Here is a 23,553-nt window from a genome sequence, read left to right on the forward strand (position 1 = left end):
TGGGAAGCGGCTCCGTAGGCCCGGAGACGGGTTGCGACCGCGGCGGGGGCAAGGCGCCCGGCCCCGGCGCCGGTGCGGACGAGAGGGCGCCGCTGACCCGGCGGCAGCCGAGCGGCCGGGGCCGGGGCCGGGGCCGCGGAGCTCCCTCGGGCCGGGCGCGACAGCCGGCACGTGGGCAGCGCGTGGCGGCCCCGCGAGGGCTGGGCGCAAGTTGGTCGCAAAAACGGGGGAGTGCGGGGCCGGGGGCCGTGGAACCCGCGAGGAGCCCAGACCTCGAGTTGCTCCGTACAGAGGCTGGGTCTTTGCCTCTCGCACCCCGAGCTGCCCTCACAGCGCGAAAACGCGTTCCTTCCCGTGCCGCCGTTCCGTACGCTGGTGTGTGCGGTGTGTAGCACCGGGAGCACGCTCCCCAGGGTCTGGATTTACCGGTCTTTCGTTGAGCTGGGGTATCACGTAAAGGAGACGTTGCTGCTCCGTACTTCGGGCGCGCTTTTCTCAGTAGAGCACGACAGAGAAGAGGAGGCTTGCTGGTAGGAGCACCGCGACAGACTGCTCACAAACTAATATGTTACATAAATTCTTCCTAGGGCTTGACCAGCAAGCGTTTTCAAACTCTGACTGAAGATCAGATCACATAATCTTCATCTGCCATTCAGCTTTTGCCTAATATCGAAATGCGCTCACATGGTTTCACCTTCACCCGCTACGCATTTCTGGCACAGAGATGGTGTTTTCCAAACTGCGGAATTCTTGTTGCTTAGGCCAAAAAATGCAAGTCCCTTGTTAAAATAGCTATGGATAAAAACCCAAAGCATCTTTGATGTTGACAGGATTTGGGAAAAACAGCAATACTCTGATTAACAATATCCTTTTTAATATAAAATAATGTTTAATAGTGTGTGTCGTTTGTTACCTTATTCTATATAGTTTCCCCAGTTTCATTGACCCAACAGAACTTTTCTCATTTCTTTAAAAATTAATTGGAATAATGTATTTCTTTATTACTTGGTGCATTTTGTGGTAATACTTACCAATGAAACGGTCATGTTTGAGTTGCAGTGTTTTGCAAGCTATGTGATGTCTTTCAGCTGAAAATAGCATTTTCTGCAGAAATTTAAGATTGTTAATGGAAAGCATCATTTAAAACTGTGCAATATTATGTAGAGTTCACATCAGACAATGAGTTTGAAAATCCTATCTGGTCAAACCAAGCATACCTATATTGAGGTGCTGTCTGTTGAAAAAAAAAAAAAAAAAGTTTTTTATTTCCAGCATACTGATAAAGATTTGTTCAATAGTCATTAGCAAAAAAAAAAAAATTGAGAAGGAAATGAAGAGCACATAGCCAGACTAGGTCCTGTTAAAGCCTTTAAGGTCTGCTGAAGTTTAGCAAGCAGTTTCTCTTACTTGAACGTGTAGCTCATGTTTCCAAGAGCTACTAGAAGAAAGCAGCAGTGGTCCTCTCAGTCAGTGGTGAGCCATGGTTAGCGCTGTTGACCAGGAACCAGCCGGGACTTGTCGTGATCACACTCATGCATGTCTGTTCCTGCAGAAGTTTTCTGGCTGTGGCTGGAAGAAACATAAGTAGCCTGGGGACCACTCCACCCTGTAATTAAATACCAAGCCACAGAAGTGGGGGATGGAAAACAAACTAATAAACACACACTCGCTTACAGCAATGTTATCTAAAGCATTTTTCTCCGTGTGCATGCATGGGAAAAAAAAAATTTAAGTGTGATTTATTTCTGATAAAAAAAGATTTCTGGAAAGACAGGCAAACTGCCTTGTGTAGCTCTTATGTTGGTAAGTGGGAATATCAGTTGCGTATCGATCCACATGCTGAGCTGTGTACACATATTCACTGAAAAGAATTTTTCAAGTATTACTTTCTACCGATTTGTTTTTAGGTGCTGCAACCTCATATTTCAAATGCGAAGACTTACGTTTTAATGTTTTCTCAGTGTGTGTACAGTGCTTCTTGATCAGGGTGTGATTTCATTCCAGAAGGTAAACAGAATACAGGGAGTATGGTGTTTGCACTGAACAGATTTGTGAAACTTGTTGCGGCTGTTATCTTTAATACAGTGTTGTTTTTCTTCAAATGTTACAGTGAACATTTGCCATTCCAGGACATATTTGCCAATGAAATTCTCTTCAAGGGGGAAGAAGGCTAGTCACTTTCAGTGTTTGATTTGCTTGACCTGTTCAAAGTTTTTCCTGCTAGTTTCTGTTGGTGGAAAAGCTTGATTTGATGCACAGTCAATTTTATATTACTGAACAGGTTCAGCAGGACATTGAGACAAAAATTAATATAAATGCTATGGAAATACTTCCTCCCTCCCCCCCTAAAAAAAAAATAGTTGAAGTGCCCAGCTGGTTTCCAAATGCAGTCCTTCCATGAGAGCAGTTCATGGTAGTTCTGCAGGGTCGCGATCGTTTTCACATTGATTTGCTAGGTGCTGTGGGGCAGAGGAACTTCTCCACCATGGGAGCCTGGTCATACAGTACAGGTGGGAGACGGGAAGGACAGTGCACAAGACCATTACCCTGCTGAGTTGAGAAGTGATGAAAAATTTGACACCTTCATCTATTCATATGACACTTACAGTATTGGTCCACATTTATGACCAACTACTAATGGGCAGGAGGCAGACCCCGGAAGGTGGGGCTCACATCAGTATAGTTTCCTTTGGTCTTGGTAGAAAAACAGTGCCAACCAAGAAGCCACGCATCCTTGCTGTTCTTGGAGTTGTGTGTTGGAGAGAGGTGTTTGCAAAAGAACAGAGCTTTTAAAGCTTTTCATGCATGCTTTGGGCAGTGTTTTTCCCCTGTACCTAGTGGTTGCTCAGGTGGGGTCTTGGTGGTTTCCTTACATCTGCTGCCCACGCTGCTCTTCTCACCAGTATTCCTTTGTTAAAAATAAGTTATACTGCACAAGACAGTTTTGAGATGCATTGCTACTAATGACGTCTGTATGGTATTGATGCATATATTTACTGACTTTTAAAAGTTCTTAACAGACAGGAAAGCTGTGATAAAATCACACAGAATAACAGAATTTCTAGGTTGGAAGAGACCTCAAGATCATCGAGTCCAACCTCTGACCACAAAACAAAACATGAGTTTTGTTTAATGGATAATCCAAAACACCACATAAACAAAATACGAGTTTGTTTAATGGATATTCAACTATAGCTCAACTTTCTGCCTCATTTCAAAGATTCTTAGGGAGTACTGAGTTTTGGGATGTACCAAATTCATGAGCTGTGATTGACAACATTAAAGTGCTATCTGATTGCTCCTTTAACTGGAGTCCGTGGTTCAAATTCTGTTTTAATAATGTTGTTACAAATCCAGAGAACTTCCTTAACTTTTGTGCAGCTGAGAATTGGCTCCCTTCTTATACAGGGCCAGCACGATGTATGGAACAATTTTGGCCTCTCAGTTTTGAGATAGGGCTAGACCTCGCTCTTGGCAAAGCGGGAGGGCTTGGGCTTTGTCTAGAGAAGTTCTAGTGCCGCCAGGTAGGAGGGAGGATGAACATCAAAACTCTTCAGGCATATGCAATTAGGTGATTCAATTCCTGCGAATGAACATTTGAAATACAGGAAGTACAAAAATATTAAAAATACTAAAAATATTTTCAGAATCATAAATTAATTAGTATATTTGATTTAGTAATCTCTGGTACTGTATGCAAGCAAGAAAACCAATGGAATTTGAAAGCTGTCTTTCAAAACAGAAATTTGCTCATTAGTTCATCGTCCTTGATAGGATTTGTGCCTGACGGAAGACAGAAGGATTTCAGAAATTCACCTTATACATTGTTAAGGAATAACTGTCTTATTTCACTGCTAAATATTTCTAAGTTTCTTATAAGGTAGGCATATAACTAAATTTGAATATGCTCCAAAAATTAGGCATCTATTTTTTTTTTAAAGTACAGTAGAAAAGCAGAATTGGTAATCACAAGAATATTTAATAAGTTTTATTAATGGACTGCTGATACTGAAAGTCATTACTGGGACAAACTAATAAAAGCCACAGACACCAGACCATATCCGAGCTGTTACTTTTCAGGCTGTTCTGCTTCATTAGAATTGCATACCTATGATTCCAGTCAGAACTTGCATTTCAGCCATCACAGCTTTAAGTTTCTCAATTTAATATATTTGTATGGAGTGCAATCATATTTCATGTATGTCTTGACTTTTTATATAAGATTTAATTACTGTATTTGGAGTGTATATGAATATATATATATAAATGTATTTAAACAGAGCATATACACTTTCTAAGAAAAGTTCTGTATGACTATCTCCTAAGTACATCATGGAACATTACTGACATGACATTTTTTTTCTTTTTTTTCTTTTTTTTTTTGACTTGGAAGTTTTAATAGATGCATTTCCATAGTTGGTGCTATATTAGACCTGCAATAGATTCCACATTAAAAAAGTTTGTAATAATGTAATATATTTGTGTTTTTATCAAAGGAGCATATGGAAGCAAAAATACTCGGAAATAAAGGTTAATTAAAACGGTGTAACAAATGCATAGACAATAAATTAAATCAACTTGGTTTTGTTACTTTATGAACAAAGTGCAAGCTTGGATAATTTTTGCTGTTGGAAGTGAGACAGTTGTAGTTTTTTCTTCTTAGATGCTTCTCTTAAAGTAAAATGGCTGAACTGTTTCATTAGTTAAAATTTGCATTTTTCATAATCTTTAAAGTCCAGTTTCCCTTAAGTGAGTACACTTGCTAGCCTATTTTTTGGAAGTGGAGCATAGCCTTTTTTTTTTTTCTGGTGATCAAGCCAAAAGTCACATTTGGTGTATGAAAAAGTTTTGACTATATTCGGGACTTGTGTATCGCTACTTTGGGAAGGAGATAAAATCATGTCTGTCGTAAAATTGATGCAACTCAAAATTCAGACCATACCATCATTCTCAGCACAACGGCGCTTATGAAGTGATGAGTTTTTCCTTTTCACTGACCTTCTACTGGATGCGGTGAACTGAAGGCCCTGCCATTTAACAGGAAGTTTCAGGCTCTTATCATAGGAGATGTGATCCTGTGGTGAAACTTCTAATTAAAAAGCTGGTTGCAGGACATCATATCTGAGCCATGCATGTTAGAATATCTGATCTTTGTATTTTTCTTTAGCTAACATTTTAATAATTACTGGACTATGATCATTATTTAACCAATTTGGTATTTTTAACTTTAATGGTATTTTTAACTTCAAAAGTCAAGAACGAGTTTAAGCATTCATTTGCTGGCAGGAGGCAACAAATAGTATTTTCGCATTACTTTTAAAACTTTGTGCATTCAAACTAAGTGGGGAAACACCGGTGGTTTAGTAGATTAACAGTTTTGTAATTTAATATGCATATTAAAAATAATTATAAAAAAACACAACGTAAAAATGGACCACATTTTGGCTTATGAATTCAAATTTTTCGTTTTGGATCAAATACTCTTTTTAGGCTGTGACTGCATTTGTAGTCATTATATGCAAAGGTACATAAGTGTGTCAAGCATGCAGCTTTAGTTATAACAACAATGGACTTGTAGCAGAAACCCAGTGAAATGTGAAAAATTATTTCTAGGATCTTTGGATGGTTCTTTTCAGAGTTGGGTCACATCCTGCTGACTGATACATGTCTATTTTAGATCTTAACTGAAGATAGTCAAAAGAACAGTTATAAGGTATCGCATTGCAGGCTGATTGTTGCAGATCTGCTGCAGCTGAAGCAATGGATTGTGTTTACTGACACTCATTGTAATGGTCTGTTTGAAAGTGTCTCTTTTGAATACAAGAAAATCTGCCAGGCTTATGCTTTCAATTTACAGTGAGGTTAGAAAACAGTTATTCATATGTTGACTTAACTTTGTGGAAATTAAAGTGTCTCTCTCCATTGATAGTTACAAAAGGTTGGAATAGATTGTTTAAAATCAGACTGAATCACTGGAGGAAATTTTGACATGGATAAATAACTTCTTTTGATATAAATTTATAAAATACTGTTGAAGTGAAAAAATAACCTAATTTATCTGTTGACATTATAGCCCCTCTTGAAAAAATAAATAAAATTAAAAAACAAAAACACTAAGGATCTGTAAGTCACCTTTTCCCTCTGAATTTGGGGATGGTAGGAATACCATCCAAACAGTAGGAATGGCTGCAGTTCAGTTTTCAATGACAGTTGATAATTATTAATTTTCTAATCCAAGATAGTGTCTTTTTATGATCAATAGGCTGTTTTCTCAAAATCTAAAAACACATCAGCTGCAGTGCTTAATAAAAATTGCTGGTTAATATGCTGCTTAAAATGTTGAGCTTAATAAAGTCTGAGGGTGGAAGCGGATCTAGAATAAAACTGATTTGGGGATGTGTTCCTCTTGCAAGGTTCCTGGGTTTTCTGCATTAGGATATGATCTACATTTTCACTTAGTCAGCTGTAAAGTGTCAGCAAAGAAAGCTTAATGCAGGACTGTGTTGACTTTAGAAGTGTTGCCAAGAAGGGTTCCTTTGAAGAAATATATAAGAAACTTGTGTGAAGGGTTGTCCAGACACGAAAGTTGTATTAAATTTAAATAGACATACTCCTAAGTAATTTAGGAAATCAATGAAAACCCTTCTATAGACACTGTTGTTTTGATGTAAAATTGATTGTATTGGACTGATGTACACTTTTAAGCTAATCAGTGAACAATTATTGTGCATGCAGAGAAGTGCAGTGGTTTAGTGAAATGTGTCTTAAATCCACCCATTAGTCTTAGTTTTAAACCCAAAGCTCAGCATCAGATCCAAACAATCACACATTTATTTCATAATATAAGATTAAAATACGATTGCTTTAAGCATAAATCATCAGAAAAGAATGTCAATTAGTGTACTTTAGAAAGATGTGATAGAATTGTGGTGTATGGAATGAATCTTGGTGTAGAATCAGGTGTTAATGCTATCGTGAGAACATTCTTCCCCTGTAGATGTTTTCTGGAAACATATGCAAGGGAATTGGCTTTATGAATGGTTTGGACTGCTCCACATAGGAACAGCCAGTTGTTTTGCTTTCGTGCTGTTTGTGAGCTGCTGTAGGCGGCATCTAGAAGACAACCTGCCCTGCCCTAGCCATCTTCACTGCACAGTCTGCATAGAGGTCAGCATGCAGAGCCAGCTGCTTCTCTGCCTGCCTGCTGTACACAGCCCGTCCTCACCAGCCCACACTGCTTGCTCCCTCACATCCTGGGGGAGTCAGCAGTATGGCCTGGGCTTGTCTATGGCTTGGGTGCTCTGGATGAAGGTAGAAACCTGTTTATTTCACTTGCTCTGCTTGGTTTTAGCCACATGTTCTTTGCTCTTATTATGGAGGTGGGAGGAGGACAAGAGCTCCTTTGTAACAGAGAATATTTTGTGCTCTGGGACCTAGCGTGACTAGCAGATGCAAATTGTGTGGAAGCAATTAGATCCAAAGGAAACGTCATGTGGGCTGAATTTCAGCATACAGTCTTGTGGCATTTCCCCCCTCATTTCAGAGAGAGGGGGAGTGATAGGGGGTCAGGTTTTTGTTTGTTCTGGGGGATTTTGTTGCATTTGGTTAAGTCAAAGCCCAGACCCAGAGTTAATTCCTGCGGCTGCTGTGTGAACTCATGTTACGTGGGATGCAAGAGTGCTGCACGGCACCACAGCGTCCCCTCTTCCCTACCTTTGGCCATTTCCAAGGTGGGTGTGACTGAAACTGCTGGGCAGGGACAGAGCAATGCCTGCTTAGAGAGCTGAGCAGAACATGACACATTAAAACTGAAGTAAAGCCTATAGTGCCTAAAGCACAGTGATGGAAAGGGAGGTGAAGAGGAAGGAGCTGGCTGTCCTGCGCTTTCTGGTGGCTGGTGGCTTGTGCTTCGGCAGCTGCTGCCTCGTGTAGAAGGAGCAGGGCTGAAGTCTGGGCATAGCATGCCGGCAGTGGGGAGTTCTTTGTCTGCCCAGACCCAGTGTTCCATTTGTGGGTACCTCACTACTTTCTTGGCCAGAATGCTCCTTTCTTTTCATCGGGTACCAATCTGTCCCTAGTCCCTTTTGGGCTCAATATGCTGTCTGCCCTTCAGGTTTATGCGTAGAAGGATGCTTCCATTGATTGTCTTGAGTTTTTGCCCTACACTACAAGTAATCCTTTTTTTCCCCATCTGTGTTCAACTTTCCTGGTCTCTCAATTGCTGTCATTTTTATTAAATGCTCTACATAAACTATTTTTCAGCAATTGGTTGATGAGCAATGGTGTGTCACAGAGTGAAGCAACAGTCTTCTGTCAAATGAATAGTTTGTGCAAACTACAGTCTATACCTGAAAGCTTCCGTAGAACAGAATTTACAGACCTATGAAGAAGGCAGCTTCACTGACTACAGTGTGTTAGATCTATAGACCGTATTTTCAAAGGTCACTTTGCCTAAAAAGCAATTTGTTTTTGGTTTAGTGGTTTTGGAGCCTCCTTTTGTGAAAAGAGAGAAAGAGAGAAGGAAAAAAAGAAGGAAACAAAGAAAGAAAATCCATTATGTGTAACTGTTTTGCCTAAGCAGACTTTTGCATATGTCAAGGTGCAAATGCGAATGTTGTCTTCAGAATTTTCTCAAAGTACGGTATTTTCGAGGGTTTCAGGAGTAAACGTAATTACCGCTTAGAAAGGCTTTGGATTGTCTTCTTAGTTGGACAGTTTGGACAAAAGTAGCCTCTCTAATCTCAGCATTTGTTCTGTGTGATTTTAGAGCCACTCCAGTAGGTACATTGTGTGGATTCATTTCTCTTCAGCCTCTGGCCGGAGCCATGGTTCACGTAGGTTGGATATTTAGGGAACCACACAAAAGCAGACTTTGCATAAGTAAATGACTGCAGCCTGCACTGTGTGGTCATCACTGTACAGCTTTGTGGGGAGTGTAGTAAAAGGTCAACATTTCTGAGCTTACAAGAGCAGGATTTAGCGTGGGAGTTCTTCACAAAAGTGTTTTTTTTTTTTTAAATTTCATATTTGTTTTTGGCACTACATTTTCATAATCACTTCTGACATTTTACTCATTCTACTGTATGTATTCAAACAGAACTGTAATGGTTTTTGTCTTGAGAGGTGAGGTGTTTTTTTTTTTGTTTTTTTTTTCAAATATATGTGACAATTGCACAGGCATAAATCAAAAATGAGGATTTGATGTGATGTGAAGTTACTGTGAAAACCATGAACCAGATTTTCATGCATTGAATAAACGCATGTAGGTGCAACCTGCAGCTCCTGAGAGTGAGCGGGCAGTCATGTGAGCAGGAGTGGTATCAGGATGCTGAAGACTTTGACATCCCTTCATATTGCATCAGGTACAGCTGGCATTTCTGACAGCTAGTTCTTTAGTGAAGATTTCCCCAGTTAAGCGATGATTTTTCACAGATGCTGCCATCACTGTATCTCAGCCTTGATGTCACCCAAGTGTTAAATTGTACTTTTAGACAAAACACTTTTTTTTTTTTTTTTGGTGGGGGAGGGAGCGAGGGTGATCAAGGGTTCTGCTTCTTCGTTCACGTTTTGTAATAGGCATTTTGATTTAGCCTGCCACTGAAAGACTTCATGGTGGTGGAAAATCAATGACACTATGCCACTGCAAAAGAGTAGACAATGTAAAGCTGAATAAAAGAGATTTCTACTAAGATTATTTACAACTCACTGAAAGTGGAACATTAAAAAAAATATGTTTAGGAGAAATTAAGGTTTTGTTGAAGATTCAACACTGAGGGTAGTCAGTGAAGGTTTGTATGTTGCAAAAGTATCTTCTGAAAGCTAGGAAAGATCATTTTCTGTGATCTGAGTTTCCCAGGGTTTAAAAAAAAAAAAAAAAAAAAAAGACCTTTCTGAAGGTCTTTTATGAAATATGAAAACAGAAAAATCTTCAATCAGCACATTAAAAGAGAGGGGGAAAAACATGCACATTTCCAATTAAATAAATCTCCTGGTTATGAAAATTTCTGGAGGTACTGATTTTACTTTTACTTTGATTATGTTCTGTTTACATTTTTTTCATTTATGATTTGCTCTAGGTCCCCTCCTGCCCCCAAACAGAACTTTAAAAGGGCTGTTTCAAAGTTGTTATGACAACCTTGTAAAGGCCTCTGTAGACAGTTGCTACAAGGACTGTGGATGTGATCAGCTGCAGTGGAGCCTCAGCTGAAGGTCACCCAGCCAAAATTCTGTACTTTTTTCCAGCCTTGGGAATGCTTGTTATTGTTCCTTTTCCCTTGCTTTTAATTTACATCTGGACAGGGAAAATGAAGTTCTCTGCAAAGTCTGAGACATCAAGCAACAGATCATTTTTTAAGTGTTACACTCAGCCACACATAATGGGACAAATGTTTTATTTTAGAATTAATAGTTCAAATAAAAAAAAGTTCAAATAAAAAAAAAAGCTTTCTTGTATGAAAAGTGCTTTTGGACTTGTTCTTTTATGACCGTTTATTTTATAAGTCAATGGAAGAAAAACAAGTTGATGCACTGAAAAGGCAGGAGCTTAGCTGTTCTGATAGGTATTTTAAGTGTCTTTATCATGCCTACAATCTAAAAAAATTAAAAAAAAAAAAAAAGTGTTGCAAAATACCGAATTAGGTAACTTGCCAGTACAAAACCATCTCTTTTTGCAAAAGATGCTTTGTGAAATGAAATTGTCTAAGTGATTGTTGTACTAGTTTCTATTCTTGGAAATGAGAATTTTGATCCTACAGATCCATAATTGAGGCTTGGATTACTCTTGTGAGTAGGAATTTAACAATGCATTGTCAAGATTGAGTCCAGAAGGAGAGGACCCAGACCCTGCTGCTTTACCAAGGCATGAAGTGAATGATGTAAAACACGCTTGGTGGCCCAGGTGGGATGGAGCTAAGAGTGCATTGTGCAGGGACAGGCTGCCCTGCAGGGCCGTGGCTGGGGCTCACAGCAGCCCCCACCGCACTGCCCAACACAGCCCTGTGTCTCTCGTGCAGGGACCGCAGGACAGAGAGTGTGTCATGCTGCAGGTGGCAGTGCAGTGTGTCAGGACCCTGCTGGTGTGCTGCTGTTTTTGTTTGGAGCATGTGAGTCAGTGAGAATATGCCTTCTAACAGAAAGAGGTCCCCCTCAACTCTTCCCAAGGAGAAAACAGTCTTGTAACGTTACATTTTGAATCGATGGACTTGTGTCCTTACTCAAGAAGGACTAGATGACCGTAGCTCAAAGCACACAAATCAGAATTGTGTATGGAGAGCCCTAGTGGAGTGACTCCCCTGTGGACTCCAGCTCTCAGCATTCCCTTCTGCGTTCTGAGCAGTTGGCTTCCTAGCTGGTTGCCAGTGACCGTGACTGGACTTTGATTCCCCCTCCAAAAGCAGAGAAAGTGTGACGTGGAAGTCAGGAATGCCCTTCGAGTATTTGTATTCCAGCCTGTCAGTTCCCTAACAGAATGCCAATGTGCTCTAGTGTGGGAGATGCACTCACAGTGCACTTTATGCTTCGCTTTGCCTTTGGAGTCTGTGTGTAAATGATGTGATGATTTTAGAGACTGTGTGAAAATATATTTCTCCACTAGCTGTGAAGGATCAACAAAAGCACTTTTTAACCTTTTTTTTAATATTCCACATACTGGTTCAAGCTTTTATTTCAGTTCGTTATCTGATACTGCCAATATTCCTCATCTAATGCAAATAAGGCTTCTCTAATCACTAGATCGTTTTCTTAGTTGCGGAGGGTAGTTCATGGTTTGAGGTGGTAAATTCTCCAAGACTTCTGTAGCTTATAGTTCATACTGCAAGTGCTTAACACTTGCTAATATGAGACAGAGGTTTATTTCGGTGAATTTATTTTTGGAATTACCATTTTAAGTACCCAAAATAATGATTATTTTTTCCTACAAGAAGCTGAAGTAAGAGGATCTTTGTACTGATGTGTTTCGTAGCCAGCCCAGCATAGCATGGAGACATCTTGGCTAGGCCTTTAACCAGATGTGCTTGGCTTTTAAAGTTAATTTAAATAACTCTGTTGACATTATGAATAATCTGTTTTTGTTCACCAGTGCCTCCATTTGTCTCACCCAGCTGTATCATGCTGTTAGATAATTTCTGTTCAACAATGATTACAATGTAGGATATTTTCCTCCCCAGGTTCAATTTTATTGTGAGGAAAAAAAACAACTCTTAGGATGCTGTAGTAGTTCTCACCTCAAAATTCTGTGGGTTATATTCGTCATATTTTCAGTGGATTTCTTTCAGAGGTGGAACACATAAACATAGCAAGTATGCACATAACAAATGTATATTTTCTCCTTTGGAGTATTGCGCTTCGTGAGAACAGCATTGCTCTTTTAGGATAGGCAGAGTACCTGATTTCATGGAACTAGTTATAATTAATTAATGTAGTTGTGTTAGACCACTGAAAAGGGACTTCATAAATGCTTGGTAATTTTCCTGAATTTAATAATTAAGTAAATAGTCCATTTAGAGGTACAGTATTGAAATACTTACTCTAATTCATTCTACAGGTTTTTCTTTTAAACAGAAACAATTATATTGGACTTCTTAAGATCATGAGATAGAGTAAGAAAGAATAAAAATAAAATGAAAAAGAATAAAAATATGTGTAGAAGTTTTACTCTCTAGGTTCAAGAGCAAATACCATTTTAGCGCTGAGAAGTACGTAAAGTCTGGACCCCTGTTAGCAGAATCTCGAGTCGGTGATACAGGTGTGTAGAGGGGTTTAAGGCTGGCCACTGGCTTGAAGCATGGTTCACCCTGGAGGTGCACCTGCAGGTTATGGGGCCAACCATCAGACTGCTTTTGAGTGAAGAAAATGTTAAATTCTCATCCATAGGTTGCTGTATTATCTTAATGAAAGCTAATGAAAAGCAGAATGCTTCAGCAGCTCGTTAGTCTGAGTAACTTGAATTGCTTGCCCCAAGATTAGTCATCCAAACTGTGAGCATATACATGTCTTTGCCATTCAAATTTTTAAGTGTGGTAAAATTACCGAACTGTAAGGGCTTCTTCACTGAGGCTTCTCTGACTGGAAAGACAACTGCTTTTAAAGCAGAAATAATGAAAATGAAAAAGGTATGTAAATTTTCCATCTTCAAAATCAGCACAGTATCATCAGGCGTTATGACGTACAGCTGCACATTCTCCTGCTTTTCTTCTGCATGTATTAGACACTGAAGGCAGTGCTAAGACAAGAAGAGATTAAAACTGACTTGAGTGTAATGGAAAGTGTCATCCAATCTCAAATAAGCAATTGGGGCCTTTGTAGCTTCCCGAAAAATCAAGTGTAGACCAGAAGTTTGAAAACTTCTTTTTTCATGTAAGCAAATTACAGGAGTGTTTTGTCAACCTCATTTGCTTATGACAATACATAAAAACAACCAACCAAAAACAAAAACAAGCAAACCAAAACAAACAAACAAAAATAACAACAAAAAAAAACACCTTGTGTTCTTGGGAATGGGAAATCTCATTCATTGACAAAATATTGCAAAAATTAAAAGAAATGTTATGGAACTATTTAATGTAAATTCTGGTTTACTGTGGTCATTTTGTAGAAACATAGGATGTAGTTGGAATCTAGTCCAGTCCCCTTTTATTAGAGATAACTCCTTCATATAACACATATTCTTATATTTTGTAAAAACTGCTTATTTTTTTAAGCCTGCTCTTCCTGTTAAGATAATTGCAGAAACTTCAGATAGGAAGATAATATCCTGACTTTTCACAGTCTCTTTCCTTTTGTACCTAATGAGAATATTACATTATGATATAGAAGCCTACAAATTTATGTTCTACTTGTATACCATAATTCGGTGTACGACAGCTTCTCAAATAACTTTGCAGTTCTTTTCAAGTCCATAAATTGTAAAGGAGAGGCTAACTCTTAGTACATGCTAATACTCACCCAAATCTACATGTATATAGGAACTAGAGGAATGTTTTTTTAACCAGTCATCTGCAGTGACTTGATGATTTGTATTATTAGGTGTATTTTCTTCCTGTGGTAGGATATTCTCTGAAGACAGAGGGACGATCTAACTTTGGTTCCTTAAATACCATTTACATATATCAACAGCTAGATTTACCATTTCATGTGAATTGTTTCATAGAAGCAGAATTATTATAGCATTCCATTGGCAACCAATTTGATGCAGTTCAATGCTTCTGTGACAAGTGTCACAGAATATTTAGTGTTGCAGCATGAAAAAATATTTAGTGTTGCAACATGAAAATGTATGAACAGTTTATGGCACCAGAAGTGGTTTCATGAGCTATACACATCCAGAAAGCAGCTCTTGTGTGATCTGGGGCAGTGCTAGGGTAAAAGCAGTAATGCTATTCACGTCTGATTGTCTGCTTTTTTTAAAAAAACAAACAAAAGAAACTTGTATTTAAGAGACACATTAGATTATCATATGGAGCCACCTGTGTTGATTTTCTTGTCAGACAATTGCCAAAACTTGGGCACTGTAATTGCTTATGGTGTTTGGTGCCATATATTTAGACTCAAAAACTTCCCAAAGCATTCATGAAATTTTGATGTTTTGATATGCTATTTTTTAGCAGTTACCGCAGATCTTTCTTGTAACAGTGAATAAAATTATTGGAGAAAGAAGCATAATCTTACATATAAAATGAAGATGTAATTAAGACACGGGAGCACTGCCAGTTACCATTCTGTGCTACTTTTCTTGTAGGTATAGACATATGTTTGCATTTATCATAGTAGTTATGGGATACTGTCTGGTATGCTTTTCTAAACAGATGTCTTTTGCTGAGGATATTGTCTCATGAACATTTCCTTTTTCTGTCAGAATGGCCTCTATTAAGAACTGTATTTCCAGTCGTCTTTTTTATCTTGAAGAAACAAATGTCTGATTCATTTTCCTAGAAAAAACAGGAAGCTGTAAAGAACACAGACTGAAAAAGAAATGCATGCTATTACTCACAATGTAATTTTTTAAGAAAAAAAAAAAGAATGTTATTTGTCAGGCACTGATGGGATATTACAGTTTTACTGTTTTCCTCCTGCTGTCTGAACCTCACGTGAAAAACAATTTAAGATGAGCTTGTTGAAAACAAACAAAAAAGATCTGCACATATGAAAACCTCAAATTAAAGCAGCTTCAATACAGCAGGATGTGGTTTGAAAACATCCAGTCTTTGCTTCTTTGTGAGCTATGGTACCTGTCAGTGATGTTCAGTACTACAGCTGCACTATGACAGGTACAGATTCTGGCTATAACTAAGTATTTTTCAAAGCAAGAGAAAAAGAGAAAAATGTAGAAATTTGTGTTGACGATTCTTTCTGGCCATGTATGAGTTTGAGATTTTTTTGAAATGGAATTACATGATTAATGAGTAAGATGTTCCAACTAATTTCAGTAGACTGAAAAAAGCCTGCATATTAATAATCATGTTACTAATGACATACTGTATAGCTGTTTTTGCTATTTGAACTTTTTAGAAAAGTTCAATCCTAAAGGCAAATTCTTCTCAGATTTGCATTAAAGAAACCTGCCAATCTGCTATTCTGGTTTCCTACCTACTGGAAATACCCACTAACATTTTGCACCCGTAAAAAGCAGAATGACTGCATGCTGAAAGTGGAATATAAAAAATCATGTTCTACAGTAGCCACTGCATTAGGATGATGCTGATAAGTATATGCAATTAGTAAGTGATGAGGTATTGATACTTTTGGGTATCACCACTACCTGTCTTGTACTCACCTTGCCATGCATAGCCTGGTCCTCCACTCTAGTAGCTCTGTTACTGTTCTTTATCCCGAGGGCAGTAGTCTTCCCTGGTCCAGTGTGTGCTGGTGGAAGTTCTCCCTGTAACACGTGTTGATGAAACTTAAAGATCAGGCCTTCTAGTTTAATACCCGTGACAGAGAATGGAAGCTTAGAAATGTAACAGGAATGCATCCTAAGAAAAGTCAAGCTAAAAGACTTCTGTTAATGTCATAGTTTTACCTTCTGACAGATACGAGGTGAACTGCCTAAAAGCTATAGTGAAATTGATATATTGAAAGCATGAAATTCAGTCTTTACTTCTGCAGATAAATACTCAGTGGGAAGATCATCTTGACTGTAATTAAAGAGTGCTTGCAAAGTGCAAAACCATCAGAAATTAATCTGATCCAATGAGCTGAAGTCTCTGAGATCTACCTTTGTGGTAATGCTGCAAGAAACTTTAGATTTGTGTTCAAATAAGGAGTGATGCCACTTGGCTTACAGTCTTTGAAGATTCATTGCACAAAATAATTCAAATACATTTGGTAGTTTGTAACTGCTGACAACCTGCATGACCAGTGCCAGCTAAACTGCCTCAAGCATCTTAATCCCAAGCTCCTAAATTGCTTTTAAGCTTTTGACTGCAGAACACAAATTTTCTCCTAATAAATACATTTGGCTACTTTTTGTTTGTTTGTTTGTTTGTCTGTTTGTTTTTCTTAGTGACTGTAAAAGGAAGAACAGGAAAAAATGTCTTAACTGAAATTGTTCTTAGGGTCACAGGGAAAGAGCATATCACTGCAAAAGTTCTACCTGATACAGAAATAGCATTTGACCTGACTTCTTGTTTGCATGTTATGCACGTCAGTGTTGCAGCTTGCTTTTGTAGATAGTGTTTCAGAACAGAAGGGAAATATTTTCTCTGAGACAAAGCTATGACAGTCATTAAAATTCTAATCAATAAGTGAAGTTTTACATAAATTACAGCTTTTTAAAGTTCTTGTTCACTGCTGAGAGATAAGCAGTTTACAAATGGTTTATTCTATCCTAGTATTCCTTTGACACTGTAGTTCCAGAGGGATCTTCACAAAGAAGGCAATAGAAATACTGTTCAGTTATCCAATATAAAGATAATTTTGACTTTAATTATGTGTTTGGAATTAAGAACAAAGCATGCATAAATCCTCATTGTCAACTCACATTTATAGTCCACATTTTAAATAAGCATAAGAAGTTGATGACAAAGCCATCTTTCAATATATTTTGTAACGTATTGTTAGTCCAATGTGAAAAATTCTATAATGTATTTTAGCATATTGGTTTCCAGTGGTTAAAACAGGACTGAGAGCTAGCTGATCAGCGTTCCATTCCAGTCCATCATTGCAGGATGATTGAATGCAACACTCTATGTCCAGTCTTTTTGTTGGTAAACTGGGAAATTTTAATACTAATTGGGATCTGGAGCTAGCTGAATTTGGCTGAGTCCCAGAGGTATTTAACTGGAAAGTGAGTGAACGATTATTTCATCTGGAAAGTGAATGGGAGATTATTTATTGTTGTAACTGGGTTGCAGGATTTTTATCAAACTGCCACTGAAATCGATGGATATGATCCATTTTCTTACTAATTTTGAGTCACCTTTAACAGATGTGTTTTGGGGGATTCACATCTCTGTGAGATCAAAATAGCATTTTTTTTTGTTGAAATTACATATTTATTTGGTGTAATGACTAGACTCTGTCTTAGTCCTTAATCCATTAGCATTATTAAGCATCCTAGCATCCCACTTCTACTCTCTTTTACTTTTGCATAATGCTCATCTGTTTAAAATAATCTTAATGTAAAGCAAGATGGCAATCACGTTAAACATGGGCTAGGCATGCATCCTTGTTCTTCAGTTCACACAGTTTGGACTGGCTTTTCTTTTCTGTGTGGTCAAACCTCGCCTATCAAGTCAAATTAGGCCATAAAAATTACTACAAATTTAAATCCATAGTTGATAAATGACATGCCTTCTAACATGATTATATGCATGTGGAGTCCATGTTCTTTTTTATGTTGAATAATACCATTTTGTTAAGACAACTATGTACTGTAGGAACATATGCAAAAATTACTTGTTCTAGGAATAACTATCACTAGTTCTCTGAGCACAGAGTTGTAACTGAATTGGTTGGACTGAACTCAGAACTGTTTGTTTTTGCCAAAGATGCCATTCTCCTGCTTGGGTTTTGTAGTTGGATGCCTCTTAACGGAATTAGTTCTTGAGGCAGATGTATCTCAGTGAAACATAGGGTAGTTGTCATCCTTGTAGGCAGTGCTTCATGCTCCGTAGATTTAGCAAGCTAACTGTCTGCTATGAAATACACCAGTAAATGAGTTAACTTGTACAGTCATGGTCATACTGAACTCATCAAAGTTTAATTTTATTTGCTGCAAGGTGTACTGAATAACTTACTGGTCTTCAGCTGACTACACTGTGAAGAGTCTTGCTGGCATTTTAAGCCTTTTTTACATACTAGATGTCTAGCAACTTGTTTCCTGAGAAATAGAAGCCAGACATGCATTCCACATGAAAAAAGAACAGGGGGACTTGAAATGCGTGTTTAGCTTGCAAGCAATTTTAGTGCCTGAACAGTTACGACATCTCAATCCATTTTTTTTTCCCCTCCTTTTTCTTATATAATCATAGAATACCCTGAGTTGGATGGGACCTGTGACAATTATTGAGTCCAACTCCTGTCTCCACACAAGACTACCTAAACATTAAACCGTATGTTTGAGAGCATTATCCAAATGCTTCTTGAACACTAGCAAGAAGAACCTCAGTCATTTATGTTTATAGTAACCAGACCCATTAATCTCTTTTTTTGTTTTTTTTTTCCATGAAAGTTCCTGATGCTTCATTAGGTCCAGTTCTTATTTCCCTACGCAACATTTATTTTGACCCTTTGTAAAATCCTTTAGCTCTATAGCTAAAACTGTCTTTAGTTAAGCTCTTGCATATTGTTTCCCTGGCTTGTTGACTCATTCACTGTACAAGATGAAGAGTTCACAGTTAACTAAATACAGCAAGATACTTAATTTTATTTCTCTTTTTGTGTTTTCAGACCTTACTAACTGCAAACTACAATTTGGTTTCTGTGATGCCCTTTCGTGAGTTGTGCCAGTCCTAAGGATAGCCTTGTAAACTTTCTCAATTTTTGCAGTTCTTTTTATGAGAGATTGCCTGTGAAGCAATGATTGAATCTGTAGGATGACAGCTTTGAGGTTCCAGGTGTCTCAGGTAAAGTAAGAAAGGAATTCATCATCTGGCTTTCTGATTTGAGGGCACAGTCAGACAACTACAAACTTAAAAATGTTCTAATTTAAAATAATATTTTTTTGTGGGTGACAAAACAGTGTTGCAAATTACAGGCACAAAATAGTCCTTTTTTTTTAGCAGAGACATTTGAAGTCAAGTAATTGGGTGGCATGTAGATTGTTCATTAAGTCTAGGGGATCTCAGTAGAAGCTGTCACATGCAACGTTCATTTCATGTTGAACGTGGACAAAAGACTGTTCTGTTTTTTTCCCACCATATGTTCACTTTTGGTAGAATAATATGCAGTTTTCCATTTCTTAAGATTTCTGTAAGAAAAAATTTGGTGTGTAATATTGTGGGGTTTTGTCTGTCTACTTGTTTATACTTCAGAGTATTGTTGCAGTGTTTCCAGAGAGCATACAGAAAAGTTTGGGGGAAACAATAATTATATGGAAATACTATGGAAAGTTATTATTTGTCTCAGGTTATGTAATGACCTTTATGACTTTAGAGTCTGGAAGACCAGGAGAGGATCTACAGCTTCCATTTTGCCCAGGATCAGGAGTTTGTGGCAACAGAAAATAATCAGCTGCCATGACAAAAAAAAAAACCCTGCAATTCTGGTTTCTTTCCTGTACCTGTTTTTCTTTATACGTCTTATGTCAACAACTTAGTACATAATGTTGTATTATATGATGCAGTCTATCTTAACAGGAGTTAGTATAAATACTGACACCAACTTTGATGACAGTAATAGCACAATATTTTCCTTTGTAATGGAAGATAACTGTGATATTGCAAAATAAAAAATAAAATGTGTATAGTCACTTGAGCCCAGTAGATGGGTGAGACCGGAGCAGATTTTATGTGAGGTGCACAAGGTAAGCTGGCCTTTTTTCCTCCATTTTGTGGTCTGGTTGGCAGTGTCTGCATGCTGCCCCTCCAGTTATGTGTGATCGGCATTGTCATTTAATGCAGAATGATTGTTCTTACCTGTCAGACAGGTAACATTCTGAACACTTTTGTTATTGTAAATTATGAAAGTACCAACAAATCATTAGATTTTATCAGATACATTTTAAAATAGTTATAAATAGTTTTAAAATAGTTTATTTTAAAAAATAATAGATACTGCTTTATTCCTCACCTCTGAATTCAGTATGCAAATAAAACATCACAAACCTTTCCTAAGATGACAGAGCTCCTTGCAGGGCATATCCTTACTTGCATTCTCACAAAATTTCTTTTGCCTCTTTGGAGTTTAATTTTGGTCAAGAGTTCATGTAATATTTTACTGAATTTGGATATTACAAATTCTTTGTCTTTTTGAAAGACCACAAAGGATTTTAAGGCTTTGAACTAAATTAAAATACAGTCTATATTTGTACTGTGACATAATTGCACCTTTATTTAATAGGAAGTCCAATTGAAATGCAGGGAGATTGTTTTCCAGGTGAGATGTTAATCCAAAATACTTCATTCCTACTGTATTTTAAAAATCATGTTTGAAAGACCAAATTTTTGTTTGTTTGTTTGTTTTGCAGCTTTAGGAAATTTACATAATTCTGTAGCACTGCCTTTTCATTTTATTTTTTTTAATTAGTGTCAGCACTTCTTGTAGCTGCAGTACGGCCTTCTAATGTTCAAAAGACAGTCACATTTTTCCTGAGTATAGGAAACTTTTTTCTCATTTCTTTTCCCTAGAAATTACATTTGTTAGCCAGGTTTAATATGTAAGCTAAACAGAACCTGATCAGTCACTCTATTTTGCTTTACTAAATAAATAGGCTTAGGATCCGAGTCTTAACTAGTAAGAATTTAGTAACTATGCTGCTTCAGTATCACATTCTTTTTACATACAACACAGTATATTCCTTGAAAATATATGCAGCTTCTCAGAGTTGTACCAGTAATCCTCAAAAAAAGTGTGGGTTTGTAATTCTTAACTGAGCAGTGTAGTCCTCTATAAATAAGTGGGATGCACCTATGCTGTTAAGTGATATTTTTGTACACTATTCTCAGCTTAAGGGAAATAAATCTTGCTCGTCCACATGTGTACTTAAAATTTTAAAAGATAGCTTTACTTTCAAATAGAATGTATATGATCGGAATATTATTACAGTGTCAGAATTGACAATTCCTTTCCAACTAAATATTATTTCTGACCCTGGTGTCACTTTAAAACGCTCAACTTATATACCAGTGAGCACCAGTGCAGAACTGTCACCCTTCTTCAGCTGAGGTCAACTATCAGCTAGCAAACATCGTATCTTTATTTTGGAAAGGTTTTGCTTGGGCAGAGATTTGGTCTTTTAACCAGATCCTGCTTTTCATCTGTTTTTGATGGCAAACAATCACATTTCCCAACCATTTGCAAACAGTGACTGTCTGGCAGGATTTCCTGGATACACAGTAGTTTTGGATTATAAAAGGACAACTTTCTGAATTCCAGCGATTAGTATGGTTATTTGTACGGCCTTTTCTTCCATGGGAACTAATCAGCTCATCATATGGAAGGTAGAAATAGGGTCCAAGAAAAATTCATCTGCTAGCTAATGACCTCCTCTGCCATGAATCACAAAGAAAAAAAAAATAATTGAAATAGGACAGCTCCTGACCTTTTTGTACTAAATGTTCTGAAGAGCAGAAACTGAAATTTTAGGAATTTTTGTAAAACAGTCCTGAAAAAGCTATTTAGAACCTGATCCATTTTTGTGTAGCAGAATGAGGTACCTTGCAGCACATAACCCATGAGTTAGAAGTTGTGTGAGCAGAACACAATGGATAATCAGAACTGAATGCGAAAAGAAGTATTTATTTATTAAACTTTTTTTTTTGTATTCTGTACTTTTGTATTTTGTATTATTTTTTATTTTGTATTTTTTTGTATTCCAAGCCATCCTTCAAAATTAAAAGCAAGAAGGTAATAAAAACATGTAAATCCAAAGATGCTACAAGAAACTAGACCAATTTTAATTTATTTCTTGTGAGTCAATTCACTGGAAGAAGCAGTGGGATTTTTCATTTCAGGTAAGAGATGAACCCTTCACCGGTGTTCCAAGGGCACCTTCTAGAAGGGTAAGTATGGAATAGTAGAGAAGATATTGATGAGAGCCAGACTTGATCCATTATTTTAATGGAAAATGTCTTCACGTTATGAAAATGGTTGTGTTTCTTGAACACCAGGAGTCCTAATGTTTTTTTTGTTTTTTTTTTTTTTAATCTTAAGGGGAAGAGAAAAGAGTTATGCTCCATTTTCCTTATCACACAAAAGTTGATTTTGATTGATGGCTTTCCCACTTGAGGGGGAAATGTCAAAGACGTCCTGATATCCTCATATCCTCTTTCTCTGCCCATACTGTCCAGAGTATTTTTTTTTTTTTTAACAATATGAATGCGATCTAAAAGTTTGGGGGTTGTATGGTTGTTTTTTTGGGGGTGGAGGTGGTGTGTGTCTGTGTATGTTTGTTTTAAATATGTATGCATTCTCCACCAATCCAGCTGATTTTCTGCAAGATTGTCATCTGCATGTAGTTAGCTAGTGACTAGCAGGCTGATCTGAGTACAGATGCTGGTGCGGGAGGGCAGGATTCTCAAACCTTGCAAAGATGCTTGGGCTGTACAAGTCTTTCACATAACTCGATGTCTGCATCCGCATGTACATTTTACAAGTTATAAAAGCAATTTAGAAATGTTACTTCAGCCTCTGACATGTAGGCTTGAAAATATGCTTCTTATTCTACACCGTACAACACTGAAAGGAGAGCAGGAACCAAAAAAGAGTTTGATGGTTAGATTCACAGCATAAAGCGCGCTTTCTTTCTTATCCCTCTAAGCAATTCTGTACTCTACCAAAGCTTCACTCCCAGTGAAATCAAAGGATTTGCTTCCAAAAACAGCTGGTGATCTTGTAATGCAACTGTGAGCTGTCATTTTTATCCATGTCTGCTTCTTTCATTAAATAAATCTGCAAAAGTGTGATGCATCTCATCAGTGATAAGTTGACAAAACTTCAGTGCTTACTATTAAAGTTACCCTTAGCACTTCAGTTTTCATTAAAAAAGAAACAAAAAAAACCCCTTCTGAAATACTGGGAGATTAAGGGAGGTTTGAAATTTAATATAATTCTAGCTTCCTGTTTACCACTATTGTGGTAGCTAAATAGAAATGTAAAGTAATTTTCTTCTACTGAATATTGATATCTCTGATTAGAAAGAACATATACAAGTGAAGCTTGTTGAGAAACATTGTTCATTCTTCACTTCTTCTAACTAAGTCTTAGGAGAAAATGCCCTTTCCAAAATAATTTTGCCAAACTAGTTCAAGTCTTATTGACAAGATTTGTATCTTGGTCTGAAGAATTAGGGATTTGGGGCTTTAAGGGAAAACAAACTGCTGCCGTGACAGCAGAGAAAATATATTTTAGGTCCGAGCTTTGCTCTGCATCTGTTGTGCTGTAACCATTGGCATCTGT

At 37.6% G+C, this 23,553-nt stretch overlaps 1 protein-coding gene and 1 long non-coding RNA gene across 2 annotated transcripts in view; both read left to right on the forward strand.

Annotated features, from left to right (window-relative positions):
- Window positions 1-23,553, forward strand: part of WWTR1 (WW domain containing transcription regulator 1) — a 63,961-nt gene that overhangs the window by 708 nt on the left and 39,700 nt on the right. The gene's annotated exons all lie outside the window — the stretch shown is intronic.
- Window positions 10-15,094, forward strand: LOC311441392. The gene is made up of 2 exons (XR_014695921.1): window positions 10-530; window positions 14,604-15,094. It is a non-coding gene; the product is annotated as an uncharacterized lncRNA (long non-coding RNA).

This window comes from Aythya ferina, assembly GCF_964211825.1.
Source record: "Aythya ferina genome assembly, chromosome: 9".
NCBI classification, from domain to species: Eukaryota; Metazoa; Chordata; class Aves; order Anseriformes; family Anatidae; genus Aythya; species Aythya ferina.